Source organism: Bos grunniens, chromosome 25 (assembly GCF_055505025.1).
Source record: "Bos grunniens cultivar Pamir isolate PY7600 chromosome 25, Bosgru_T2T1.0, whole genome shotgun sequence".
Taxonomy (NCBI): domain Eukaryota; kingdom Metazoa; phylum Chordata; class Mammalia; order Artiodactyla; family Bovidae; genus Bos; species Bos grunniens.
Genome location: NC_141189.1, coordinates 1,125,297 through 1,139,579, shown reverse-complemented (window position 1 = coordinate 1,139,579; position 14,283 = coordinate 1,125,297). Strand labels below are relative to the sequence as shown.

At 53.8% G+C, this 14,283-nt stretch overlaps 1 long non-coding RNA gene across 2 annotated transcripts in view; it reads left to right on the top strand.

The window, feature by feature from the left end:
• Positions 1-14,283, top strand: part of LOC147344669 (uncharacterized) — a 27,604-nt gene extending 13,321 nt beyond the window's left edge. Inside the window, exons 4-5 of one of the 2 annotated variants that reach the window (XR_015155047.1) lie at positions 12,541-12,661; positions 13,597-14,283. This is a non-coding gene — a long non-coding RNA (uncharacterized LOC147344669). Of the gene's footprint in view, positions 1-12,540; positions 12,662-12,934; positions 13,118-13,596 lie in introns of those variants that run through there. The other variant, XR_015155046.1, reaches the window with a different exon arrangement.

Below are 14,283 nucleotides of genomic sequence, written 5' to 3'. Positions count from 1 at the left end.
AAGAGTCAGACACGACTGAGCGACTTCAGTCAATCAAGGTTGACCCCACCGTGAGATGCACTTCTGATGGTCATGGAAGAATCCGTCCTTCCCAGAAGGCTCACCCCCTGCATCACTGGGCAGGGAGGCAGGGCAGGCAGCCACTGTCTGGTGAATATCAGAGCCTGTGGGAGTCCTGGTGATTTTGTTGAACACCAGTATGTTTTATTCCCTCTGGTACCTGGAACAGTTTTACAGGCAGAGAAACTCCTATCTTATATGCATATGGTTTTCTGTACTTAACGAAACCATGTTTTAGCTGGACACAAAGTTCACAAGTCTGTGCTCAAGCTGACCTGCAGGCAGAGCCGTGGAACTTGGCAGAGCCCGGCAGGGTCGACGTCTCAGGGTCTCACCCCCATGGGCAGCAGGATGGGGTGCAGCCACTCGGGAAAACTCATATTGCACCTGTTCAACCCGCTGACTTCTCTTCCTGCCTCCGATTTGGAAGCAGGATGTTTGGTGTTCCTCCTGGCTCACAAAGAACAGCCAGCCAGCAGGCCACTCCTCCCGTGGATGGGTGAGGGCTCAGAAGGCCAGTCCAGGCCCCCCAGGACCAGAAGCAGCTCTGGCAAACACTCTAACCCACTTCTTTTGCGCAGAAGAGGAAGAAATAGGGGTCTTGCTACCCTTCTGTAAAGTAAGATTTATCCTGTGCCTTCCTAGACGGAACTGAAGGCATTTTCTCCCAGATGTTTACCCAAAGTAGCATATTCGTGAGGTAAAAATGGTCCCCCCTCAGCCATGATGTGCTTTGTGCGCGTCCTTGGGGTCCAGGTGGGAGAGTGTGGCTGGTGTGGCCCACCGCAAGGCCCATGGCCTCTCCTGACAGTTGGGAGCAACACCTAGTCTTGGGCAGACTCTCAGGCGTTGGGTGAGACACGCATGCCGAGACAGTGAAGAACCACCTTTCCAAAGCAGATGCAGTTCAGACGCAAGGCCTTCCTCCACCGCAGACCCCCAGCTTCACCACACAAAACCGAGCCCAGAAGGAGGAGGGGTCCAGCTTACTCATGGCGAGTTCAGTCCTGTGCTTGGGAAGCAAGCAGATGCCTTGGGCGATTTTCCTGCCTAACCCTGTACCTCTTAGAAAAGGAAGTCTCTGAGCAGGACTCACTCTGGTGATGCCCCCAGGAGTGCTTAGTTCTGAAATCGAGGGGCAAAAACCCAGATGGCTGAGCGGCGGGGGTGGCTGGGTGCAGCCACATGCATGACACCATCAATTACATACATTCTTCCTAGCTTGGGCACGAAGCAGTATTCATAACGTGATGATAACTGGGAAATGGGGGATCAACGGAATATGCAAGGACTTCACCGGTGGTCCAGTGGTTCAGAATCCGCTTTGCGATGCAGGAGATACGGCTTTGATCCCTGTTGGGGGACCTGTGATCCCAGGTGCCACGGAGCCACTAAGCCAGCCCGCCACAACCATGGAGTCCACGAGAGTCCGTGCATGCGCTGCAGCAGCAGGTCTGCATGGAGCAACAGATCCTGCATGCTGCAACGAAGACCCAGCGCAGCCAAACAAATGAAGTTTTAAAAATTGAATGTAAAAACCCGGAATGTTGCACTTAGCGCACCCCCCATCGTGAAGAGCACCTGTTGTCTCCTGCCACACGAGGGGCAGCGGTGTCCTAGGGAGCCCCGCCGCGTGCACCAGGAGTGGAGCTGGTGGTGCGTCCCATCCCTGTCTTACCTGGGACAGCTGACCCCACGGGGCCCAGGAGGGCTGCACGGAAGGAGGGTTCGGCATCGATGTGCTGTGGGCATGGGCCTCTTGCCCGGCTGTGTCCCCTCACGTGTTCCTGGCGTGTGCAGAGGTTCAGAGCCCTGGGCTTCACCCCGTGTGCTGGCCCCCGTGTCACCACCACAGTCAGCCCGACGGGGACCCCCTCTTACACGACGCCACCTCCCTCCCATCATCCCTCCTGCCTGGCAGCGCGCATCTGTCCCTCATCGCCGTAATTTTCCATTTCAAGAATGCCCTGTAAATGGACTCAGGCGATGTATAGCCTTTGGGACCGGCTCTTCTCTCACTTGGTTTAATTCTCTGGAGACGCAGCGGAGCTGCTGTGCCGCAACGTGTGCTGGTGTTTACTGCTGAATTCTGTGATGAGATTTGAAAGGAGTGTTAAAGGCTACTGACCGCCTCTCAGAGCTAGGATACTTGCCCAGCTGAAGTCTACTACTGCTGCTGCTGCTAAGTCGCTTCAGTCGTGTCCGACTCTGTGCGACCCCATAGACGGCAGCCCACCAGGCTCCCCCATCCCTGGGATTCTCCAGGCAAGAACACTGGAGTGGGTTGCCATTTCCTTCTCCAAAGCAAGAAAGTGAAAAGTGAAAGTGAAGTCACTTAGTCGTGTCTGACTCTTCGAGACCCCATGGTCTGCAGCCTACCAGGCTTCTCCATCCATGGGATTTTCCAGGCAAGAGTACTGGAGTGGGGTGCCATTGCCAGCTGAAGTCGGTGGCACTCAAATGAAGAGAAATTTTGTGTATCTTTCTGGAGGCTCAGATACTGAAGAATCCACTTGCAATGCAGGAGATATGGGTTCAGTCCCTGGGTCAGGAAGATCCCCTGGAGGAGGAAATGGCAACCCACTCCAGTATTCTTGCCTGGAGAAGCCCATGGACAGAGGAGCCTGGTGGGCTGCAGTCCACGGGGTCGCAAAGAGTTGGATGTGGCTGAAGCGACTCATACTTTCACTTCCAGAATCTTAAATATCCTATAAAACAATACTCACCCTCCTCTCATCTCAGGAAACTCACATAATCCTGATCCTGCAAAACCTTAGCCAGACTTCCCACCTCTTATTTTACTGCAATTAAATAATGTCTCCCCAAATACATTAAAGTTACAGAAGTCATCTTTACTATTTCTCTTTAAAGTTATTTATGCACAGAATATAACTTACATCTTGTTTCTACTTCGTTTTCTTTTTCCCTTGGCTAAAACACTGTTCATCTGTCTCTTACAGTGGCTTGATTTTTACTGTGCTACTGCTCTAATATATGGTCTTTAGTTTATTAGTTTATGCCTTATATTAAATTATCTCCATATAAGATTTGCAAGAAAAATGGCTTTTCAGCTTACTCGGGAATTTGGGTGACTTAATTTGGGGAAGGTGATTCTAAAGAAGGAAATTACAGACTGAAACATAAAGTGTCAGAGGAAAAAGGAGGGTCTCCGAGGAGGCAACCAGACACAGCAGGAGCGCCGGCTGACCTCTGAAGGTCAGGGCACCTGACCACAGACAGGGTCGAGGCAGTGCCACAGCAGGCTGAAGGGACCGCAGGCCCACGGGAGCACCAGCGTCTCCCCGAGGACTCGGGGCCCCGCCCTGGGGTCTCTGATGGCCCCCCAAGCATCTGGTCCCTCCATCTTGTTCCTGCCCCACCTGACTGGCTCACCCACCCGCGACCCCAGCCCCGAGACCTGGACTGCCTCTGCCCCGGCCCAGGGCTCCTGTGTATCTGCCGGGCCTGCTGCTGGCTCTGGGGCCTCCTGCCCAGCTGGCCGGCTGTGTGGGGCTGAGGACAGCAGGCAGAGTAAGCCCCCTGCCTGCAGGGCTGTGGGGGTTCCAGGCTGATAACACTGCCCTCGAGGGGTCACCTCGGCAAAGGGCACCACGCCGGTGGGTGGCAGGAGGGAGCCGGAGATGAAGGTCGTGCTCCGAGGGCTCCTCACGACCTTGGCGGCGACTTCTGCAACTACAAGGAGAGTTCACATCTGCACGGACCTGCACCTGCTCCCCGCGAGTCCGAGATCGCGCGGCTCGGGGCACCCACCCATCATGCCCGCACGGGTGAGAGAATAGCCAAGAAGGGTGCGGCCAGAGCAGCACCTCACGACCGGGCCGGGGCTGCAGAGGGCTGGCACGGGGGACCCAGTACGGACGACAAGGCAGCCCCACCCGGTCTCGAAGACACAGTGTCGCGAGGAGGGGCCCCTCGGGTGCGCCCCCAAGTCCATTGTGCAAAGTGCAGAGCGGGTGGCAAGTCCCCCATCAGCCAACTGTGAAGAAGAGTCTGCGTGCAAAGTGGTCCCAGCCACCGACGGACCGGTAGACTCATGAGGCTCATCCACAGAGTGGAACACGGCTCCTCCACGGAAAGGGGCGAAGCGCTGAGACAGCTGCGGGGCCTGCGAACCTCAGAAACACGGCGCTCGGTGAGAGAAGCCCGGTGGAGGGACACTCGGTGTGGGATTCCATCTCTGACCAACGTCCAGAACAGGCGAATCAAGAGGCAGAAGGAAGTGCCAGGGGCTGCGGGTGGGATGGGGGGGGTGCAATGGGGAGTGCCTGGAATGGTGGGGGTCTCCTTTTGGGGTGACGGAAATGTTTTGGAGCCGCCAGGTAAAAGTGGTGGGTGCGTACCATTGTGAGTGTGCTAAAAGCCCCGAATTGCTCTCCTTAAAATGTTGATTTTGGTATGTGCTGCTGCTGCTACTGCTAAGTCACTTCAGTCGTGTCCGACTCTGTGTGACCCCATAGACGGCAGCCCACCAGGCTCCCCCGTCCCTGGGATTCTCCAGGCAAGAACACTGGAGTAGGTTGCCATTTCCTTCTCCAATGCATGAAAGTGAAAAGTGAAAGTGAAGTCGCTCAGTCGTGTCTGACCCTCAGAGACCCCATGGACTGCAGCCCACCAGGCTCCTCCGTCCATGGGATTTTCCAGGCAAGAGTACTGGAGTGGGGTGCCATTGCCTTCTCCGTTGGTATGTGCATTTCATGCCAATTTAAAGAACAGCTTGATAAAGGCCTTTACTGTATTCAGCCACTCACTCGTCCACTCCCACCCTAGTGTATTCACACGTGCTGGGCAGGCAGGAGCAGGCACAACAGATGTGAGCTGGGGTTCCCGGTCAGCGCGATGGTCTTTACCCTGGGATTCTTAAAACACAATCGCAACCCGGGAGATTCTTATTCTCCAGGCCGAAATGGGGCGCTGGCAGCTCTGATTGTAAACCGCAGGTGGGTGTGTCCGATGACTAGCCTGGTCTGTATGTGACCCAAGTGCGTAGAAAGCCCAGCTCTGGGCCTTGAGATACCCTCAGCGACAGGGGGTCGGCCACGCTCTGGCGAAGAGGCAAAGAAAGTCCTGTGCTTACCGCAGAACAGAGCCTGACCCGACTTGGCTTCTTGGGTCGGGTCCTGTTCAAATTGGTGTCATGCCTCCCTCTGACCACAAGGTGGCAGGAGTGAGACAGGCGCGACGTGCAGGGGTCCCCGGCGTCGTCCAGGAGCAAGTCAAGGGGAGCAGCATCCTTAGTAAACGGAAACGAGGGATGTGTGTCTAAGGGAGTAAGGCGTTTAGTCCCTGTGGTTTATTGAGAGGGCGGGGCGCCAGCAGCCCGCCAGTGTCGGTGTCTGCAACAGCAACGTAGTCCTGCATGGGACCCCCGGATTTTGGCGCTTTTAAGTCTGAAAAGTACCCGGGGAGGTGAGAGTTGAGCCGAGCTGGGTAAAAGACGGCAACGTGCGGAAGAAGGAAAGTACGGGCAGGAGCTACGTGGGGGAACGTGGGCAACACGCCGCCTCATCAAAGAAGCCAAAGGGCTGCATGACTGCGCTGTGTGACTCCAGTTACCTGGACCATGGCTGCCCAGGGCTGGAGGATGTGGTCGGTCCTCCATGGGAGGGGGTTTCTTTTTGAAATAATAAGGTGTTATGGAATTAGTGGTGACAGTTGTACAACCTTGTGAATATACTAAAAATCATTGAGTTACACATTTTAAATTACACACTTTAAACAGGTGGATTGCATGGCATGTGACGTATTTCAACTGAGCTGTTTTTAAATTTTTATTTTAAATTTTATTAGTTTATAGTTAAAGAAAAACGGACACGAGTGACGCGACTTGGCACGCGGCACACAGAAGTGTGTGTTTAGTATTTGGCGGCACAGCTCTTGGTGGTGGCACTCGGGGTCTTGGATGTTCGTTGCAGCACACAGCATCTTTTTTTTTTTTTTTATCTGCAGCTTGCAGGATCTTAATTTCTGACCAAGGCTCAAACCCAGGAGCCAGCAATGAAGGCCCTGAGTCCTAACCACTGGGCCACGAGGGAAGTCCCATTCTTTTTCCTCTGGAAATAGTAACCATTCTGACAGGCGTGAGGTGTGAGCTCACTGTAGTTTCCGTTTGTGTCGCCTTAATGATGAGTGATTCGAGCATCTTTTCATGCACTATGGGCCACTCGTATATTTTCTTTAGAGAAATGTCTATTCAGGTCCTTTGCCCATTCTAAAATCAGGTCGTTTGTTTTTTTTCTTGTTGAGTTTTAGTCCTCTATATATCTCAGATATTAATCCCTTATCAGATACATGGTTTGCAAACATTTCTCCCATTCTCTGAGTTGCCTTTTTAGTTTGCTGATCCTGTCTTTTGGTGCACAAAATTTTGTTAATTTTTGTGAAGTCCAATTGGTCTGTTTTTTCCTTTTCTCTTTGCGCCTTTGATCACGCCTCCCATTGCCCATCAGCGCCTCTGTCTGCTCAGGGGGCATTCACCAGCCATCTCGTCCTCAGGGAGAGGCCTCCCCAGGGGCTCTGGAGCTGGCTCCCTTCACGGGAAGAGACGCTTGCTCTTTCCAGTGAAGAGGAAGGGGAAGGGGGCCTCCCTGGTGGCTCAGTGGTAAAGAATGCGCCTGCCAATGCAGGAGACACGAGTTTGACCTCTGATCCGGGAAGATGCCACATGCCGCGGAGCAGCTAAGCCCATGCGCCACAGCTCCTGAGCCTGTGCCCCAGGGCCCGGGACCCACAAGTACTGAAGCCCATGCACCCGAGAGCCGGTTCTTCGCGACAAGAAAAGCCAACGCGATGAGAAGCCCAAGCGGTGCAGCCTCACCTGTAAACAGCCTCACCTGTAAACTAGTGAGTAGCCCCTGCTCGCCGCAACTCGAGAGAGCCCATGCCAGCAATGAAGACTCAGCACAGCCAGTGATAAAAAATAAAAAAGGAAGGGGAAGGAGGCTGGTTTTAGCAACACGTAGGACTCATTCCTCACTGCTTAGACTTCCTGCTTAAACAGGTGTTGGTGACACGGAGGTCATCCGTCAGCCTGTGCACCTATTAATCCACGAGCAAGGCCCTGCTCCAGGCGAGGCTCCGTGCGCGGCGAGGGGGACAATGAACGAGTCGTCTCGACTTTGCCGCCAGTGAGGCAGGCGTGAGCATCCGCATGAAGACGCTGGGTTCTGGAGACTCGATATTGCTTCTCGTGTCTTTTCCCACTTCTCACCTTCAGAATAAATCTTTAAACAGAGCATTACCAGATTCTTCACAGAGGCAGGCTGCACAAAGCAGCCTCATCTTCTGCTGTGAGTACAACATCTTTTAAAATCTCCATCACAACTGCGGGCGTGTCTCCTCCCATAAATCTAGGCTGCCTGTCTCAGATCAAATTCCGGCTCTCAAGCAATTTCACAGCTAAATCCTCCCAAGTCATACGTAACAGTTTCTTTACAAAGGACATGAAACTGGCTGTGAGCCTTTACTGACTTACAAAGCATTTACCATTTTCCTGTTTTTAGAATCCTTATCCCTCTCAAGTGGGATTCTAAAAATACCAGTTTAAGCCATCCACTAATTTCTAATCCTTGCTTCTATTTCTATTGACATATGGACAGTTCAACTCCTAGCCTTTGTCCTTACTTGATTAAGCAATTCTAATCTTTTCCTGACAGTTTGATTATTGACAGTACGATCAAGTCTAACTGAATGCCAGGCAAGAAGGTATCCTTGCAAACAGAGGTCCCGAGACCAGCTTAGCAGCAGAGAGCCCTTTGGGTAACTCTTCTGTATTTTCTCCTCCCTTTCACTTTCTCTCCTTGGGCAAGAAATCACAATTCCTACCCTAATTGCTAGTTTAATATTTTTAAGTAAAAATTACTTCTCAGTTCTCCACTGCTACACCCTTCACGGTGCAGGTAAGGGTGTTCACATTTTGTTATTGTCTTTAAAGTTCTTCTAACAGCAGGTGGTCTGGGCGAACCACACAGGCTCCAGCCTCACCTGTAAACCAGTGTCTGAGACTCTGAGTTCACAATGTAGGGGGCCTGGGTTCAACCCCTGGCCAGGTAACTAGATCGCAATTCCACATGCCACAACAAAGACCCATGCATGCTGTGTCGCTTCAGTCGTGTCCTGTCCAACTCTTCGTGACCCCGCGGACTGTAGCCCACCAGGCTCCTCTGTCCATGGGATTCTCCAGGCAGGAATATTGGAGTGGGTTGCCTTTCCCTTTTCCAAGGGATCTTGCGGACCCAGAGATCAAAACTGCATCTCCTATGTCCTCTGCATTGACGGATGGGTTCTTTACCACTAGCGCCACCTGGGAAGCCCAGCTCAGCCAAATAAATACAGATTTTAAAAAGAAAATGGTCCTTTGGAGCCAGATGACCTGCAGTGTGGGTGGTGATGAAGACCTTGCACTGAAGGTCGTGGGTTGAACTCTGAGCATCCCCGGCGTGTCCAGCGAGACAGCTGTTCCAGTTCTTAATGCTGTCTGCCTTCAAGACTCACTGCAAAGCTCCAGTAATCATGACAGGATGGCATTAGCAACATTAGACAAATAGGGCAATGGAGCAGAACAAGCACCCAAAACAGCCCCAGACAAGTATAGTCAGCTGGCCTTTGACAAAGGAGTGAAGGCAATTTAATGGTGGGAATGGTCTTCTCAACAAATGCAGCTGGAACAGTTGGATATCCACATTAAAAAAAAATAAGAATCTAGGCATAGGCTTTATGCCTTTCACAAAATGAGCAAAGTCAATCAGCACTTAAAAGCACGTAATTGTAAAATGCAACACTAGAAACTTCTAGAATAGAAGAGAAAAATCTAGTGACTCTGGTCTGGTGATGATGGGGGGTTACTGTATTTTAAGCAGAGTGGATTCACAATGCTGTGTTGCGTTCAGGCGCACAGCTCCAGACTCTCTCCCGTTGTTTTATCATCAGGCGCGGACTGTGGCTGCCCGCGCTGCACGGCGAGCGCGCGCTGTCTGTCTGTCTGCGTGTGGCCGCACGTGTGTGTGTGCACGGCGAGCGCTCGCTGTCTGTCTGTCTGCGTATGGCCGCGCGTGCGTGTGTGCACGGCGAGCGCTCGCTGTCTGTCTGTTTGCGTATGGCCGCGTGTGTGTGTGTGCACGGCGAGTGCGCGCTGTCTGTCCGTCTGCGTGTGGCCGCGCGTGCGTGTGTGACTCTCCCCCGGCCTCGTCGCGCCTCTGGGAGCCGTGTCTGTGTGCTGTGTCCGTGTGTCTGTGTCTGTTTTGTAAATAAAGTCATTTGTGGTGTTTTTTTTGGATTCCGCATATGAGCAATACCATACATTTGTCTTTCTCATTCTGACTTAGTTCGCTTAGTGTGATAATCTCTAGGTCCTCTGTGTTGCTGCAAGGGGCATTATTTCACTCTTGTATGTGGCTGAGGAACGCATATGTGTGTACACCACGTCTTCTTTATCCTTCCACCTGTACTGACTGTGGACATTGAGGCTGCTTCTGCGTCTTGGCCGTTGTGAGTAAGGCTGCTATGAGCACGGGTGTGTGTGCCCTTTCCAGTTATGGCTTTTCTCCTGACAGACGCCCAGGACAGGAGCTGCTGGATCATAGGGTGGCTCTAGTCTTAGCTTTTAGGGACACTTCATACTGTTCTCCAGAGTGGCCGCAGCAGGTGCAGGCCCATCGGCGTGTAGGAGGCTCCCTTTTCTCTACACCCTCTCAGCGCTTGTTGTTTGTGGACTTTTCTTTCTTCTTCCTTTTTCGGCCACGTCGTGGTTTGGGAGATCTTAGTTCCGGACCAGGGATTGAACCCGAGCCTCGTGCAGTGGAAGGGCAGAGTCTCAGCTACTGGACCCCCAGGGCACCCCTGCTCTTGTTTCTTGTGCCCCGGGAGGCTGATCTGAGGAAACACTACTCTGGTTTCATGTCCACAGGTGTTTACGTGTATTCTCTTCCAGGAGTTTTGTGACGTCGTGTCTTATATTTAGATCTTTAAGCCATTTCGAGTTTATTTTTATGTATGGAGAGAGGGTGTGTTCTAACTTCATTGATAATGTAGCTGTCAAGCTTTCCTAACACTGCTTGCTGAAGAGACTATCTTTTCTCCATTGTATATTCTTGTCTCTTTTGTCGAAGATTAATTGCCCAAAGGTGAGTTATTTCTGGGCTCTCTGTTCTGTTTATCTATGTCTATTTTTGTTGGCGATGACGTTTAAATACAACACCAAAAACCTGACCTATGAATGAAAATATTGATACATTGGGCTTTATTAAAATTAAAAACACGTGCTCTGTAAAAAACGCAGAAGGAAATGGCAACCCACTCCAGTGTTCTTGCCTGGAGAATCCCAGGGACGGGGGAGCCTGGTGGGTTGCCGTCTATGGGGTCGCACAGAGTCGTACACGACTGAAGTGACTTAGCAGCAGCAGCAGCAGCTCTGTAAAAAACATACTAAAGGGATGAAAAGACAAGTCACAGGCCAGGAGAAGATGTTCAGGAAGCAGTATCGTCTGATAAGGAATTTGCATGCAAAGGCTTCCCTGGTAGCTCAGTGGTAAAGAACCCACCTGCCAATGAAGGGGACGTGGGTTCAGCCCCCAGTCTGGGGGATCCCACATGCCTTGGAGCAACTAAGCCCGTGCACCACAGCCACTGAGCCCTGTGCCCTGGAGCCCGCGCTTCACAAGGGAGCAGCCCCGCACAGCCAGGAGTAAACAGTAATGATGATGGAGAACTTGCACCCACGCAGGATTCCTAAAGAGCAACCGGAAGGCAGCGAGCCCAACTTAAAGCCAGGTGGGAGATCTGAGCGGACTTCACCACGCAGACACGCCTGCGGCAAGTGAGTGTGTGACGAGACGCTCACGGCACACGTTTAGGGAAGTGAAAGCTCAAACGACCACGAGATACCCCTGCACACCTCTCAGGAAGGCGGAGATCTACACGGGCAGCACCAGACCCTGGGGACGACAGGGAGCAGCAGGAGCGGCAGCCGTGCTGGGGGAAGGGGCGGGTGGTCTCCCCACAGAAGCAAATGTACACCCACCACTCGACCCACCGGAACGGACAACACCTGCCCACACGGACGCCTGCACGTGAGCATTCACAGCCGCTCTAGTCGTTACTGCAAAACCCGAAAGTAACCCAGGCATCCTTCAGCAGGGGATGGAGAAGCAAACCGTGGTCCATGCAAACAGTGGAATGTCATTCAACGCTGAGAAGTAATGAGCCGTCAGACTGGAGGAGCCCTGAATGCACGTCGCTGAGGGGAGAAGCCAGTCTGAAAAGGCTACAGACCATGTGACTCCAACTCCATGGCCCTCCGGAGAAGGCAGAGCCATGGAGACCCTGAAACAGTGCTTGGCAGGAAGGACGAACAGGTGAGCACAGGGCTTCTGGGCAGTGAAGCAGCTCGGAATGATAACGCACTGGTGGACACAAGAGGTTGTCCTCTTTGTTAAAACCCACAGAACCGAGCCACACAGGGAGAGAGCTTGAACATAAACTATGGGTCTTAGTGAATACTGGTGTATAGATATTGGATCATCAATTGTAGCAAATCCACCTTGCCAAGGCCAGATGGTAATAATCGGGGAAATTGTACCAGGGGAGGGGGAGCCTAAAACTGTGTTGGAAAATGAAATTTGTAATTTAAAAAGACAACCCCTAACCGTGGTAAGCTTTGGGGGACCATGGGTGGTCTGGAAAGGTGGGCAGAGCTCCCCGTGGCTGGAGCCTCAGACACCATAGCTGTCTTTGGGGTCGCCGTCATCCACGGGGTGAAGGACAGTGGCCCCGGGCAGAAGTCAGTGACGTGGCCGTGCTCTTAGGGGCCGGGAAGGAGACTGGAGGGTCAGGTCAAGATCTATGCAGAGGCACATGGGCAGGCCGCGGGAGGAGGGCTCAGACGCAGGTCACACACGGTCCCCCCAGGTGGCATCCACCTCTAGGAGCAGAGCGGCTTGGCGGCCGGGGGCTCGAGGTGGGGCACGTGGGGCCGCCGGCACGGGCTCCCTCCCGCCACTGAGCCGGAGGCATCCGCTCCCCACGGGGCCCCGACCCCATGCCTCCTCAGAGAGGCTGCCCGCTGACCTCCGGAAGGGGCTGCACACGTGTTCCTGGTGGGGTTCGCCTTTCCAGCAGCAGAGCCTCGGCACCACTGCCCGAGCCACTGACACAGGCCCCCAGCGGCACCTCAGAGGAGGGTCCGTGGCAGCTATGGGGCCCGCGGGCCTGTCTGGAGGCCCATCACCTGCCCTGACGATGGAGGAATGGCCTGGCAATTAACCGCTACGATCAGTGTGTGTTTACAGCTTCAGCTGCTGGCAGAGAAGCACAGGAGCTCTTTCCAAAGGAATGTCTGGGGTTTGCTGGTGCTTCTGGGGCTTGGGGCTGGCAGGGGCTGCTGCCCAGGGGGTCCGCACCTGCTTCCCCTCCGCCTCCCGAGCACACGCGCTCGCCCGAGCCTCATGGCTTCTCCCCCTCTGGCAGAACTCCCAACCGCGTCACAGCGTCATGAAATGGCCACATCGACGCAATTCGGCTCGGTGCGGGCTTGGCCGTCAGCAATAGGCAGGACGATCCCTGACCTCGAAGGACAAAGTCTGCGAGTGTAAGTGGCACGGGGTTTGAACCCGAGTCCATCTGGGGAGGACCTTGAGGGCTGGGACCTTCCTTCAGATCCCAGACCATGAAAGCTTCCCCTCACGCCCTGTGACACCGGGGCACACGGACCCGCAGGCAGCGGCCACTGACCGCTGGCGTGGCTGAGCTCTGCCCCAGGAGTGTTGCCTGAGAGGAGGGGCTCCCTGGGAGGGTCCCCCACTCTCCCGCCGCCCACGTGCATCCGCAGCAGTGACCTCCCCCTTCTCTGCACCTTCATCAGCGTCCTGCGGCCCTCTCCAAGGCCTGCCCCAGCCCGCCGGCTCCCATGGCAGCTCCTGGGACGGCTCCAGCCAGGGACGTGCTCCCCTGGAGGATTCCCAGCCAGGTCACTGGCTTTGTGTCGTTCACTCTCTGCCCAGGCGCTGCTCTGGGTTGGACTCCTTTAAAAAAAATTATGTTTTCACTTTTGGCTGTGCTGGGTCTTCTCTGCTGCACGGGCTTCTCTTGTCGCAGAGCAGGGGCTCTGGGGCACACCAGCCTCAGAAGTTGTGGTTCCCGGGCTCCAGAGCACAGGCTCACGGGCTTAGCTGCTCTGCGGTTTGTGGGATCTTCCCGGATCAGGGATCGAACCCGTGTCTCCTGCATTGCCAGGCGGCTTCTTCACCACTGGGCCACCAGGGAAGCCCTCTTTCTATGGTTTAGTGTGCACGTTTTCACTCTCCCTGAAGCTTACAAACTCAAATCATATGCTCCGCCCACAACAGCACCCAGCAAAGCATGCTGTTTGACCGAGTCTTCATCAGACCCCTGGCTGGGTGGCCTGAACACCCCCTAGACTAAAGGGTGAGGCACAGACCTCCCTGAGGCATGGCAACCAGAACAAAGGAGAACCCTCCTTTTCCTCTAGGCTGCAGTGGGAAACTGGGTCCCTCTCAATTTCAGGCTAATGTTTGTGGATTAAAGAAACAGCGTTGCAGTCCCAGCCAATATGCATGGATTCAAATAATGAACAAGCGGAGCAGCCAGCCGCCACACACACTCCACCCCGTCTTCAGAACGGAGCTGCCAGGGTACAGGCAGCTTTAATATTTCAGGTGGCGATTTGGGGCCAGCCGAGGGGCCAGCCTGGGAAGGAATGCTGCATCATGGGAAGCCAGGCTGGTCGCCAGTGACTCAGAACCCCCTCAGGAACCAACACGGGGGAGACGAAAGGGTGGCTTTGCATCGTTGCTGCTGTTGGCCCTGGACTGTGCCCTGAGTTCTTGTGGATTTCAGGCCAGGGATCCCGAGGCTGGAGGGACTGGAGGCGGCTCAGATCAGAGCAGCAGTTAAAAACCAAGAACACTGTTGATACAGGAATGCTATCAACTGTCAGTGATAAATTAATCAATAGGTTTTAAACAAATATTTAATTATTTGGCCACACTGGGTCTGAGTTGTGGCAACTGGGATCCTCACTGTGGCATGTGGGATCTAGTTTTCTGACCGGGGATCGAACCCGGGCCCTTGCACTGGGAGCATGGAGTCATAGCTACTGAATCACCAGGGAAGCCCCAGTAGTGATTTAAGAAATGGAAAATTGGGGGGATCCTGGTCAGAGAAGTAAAATTAAAAAAAGTTTTTAACTGA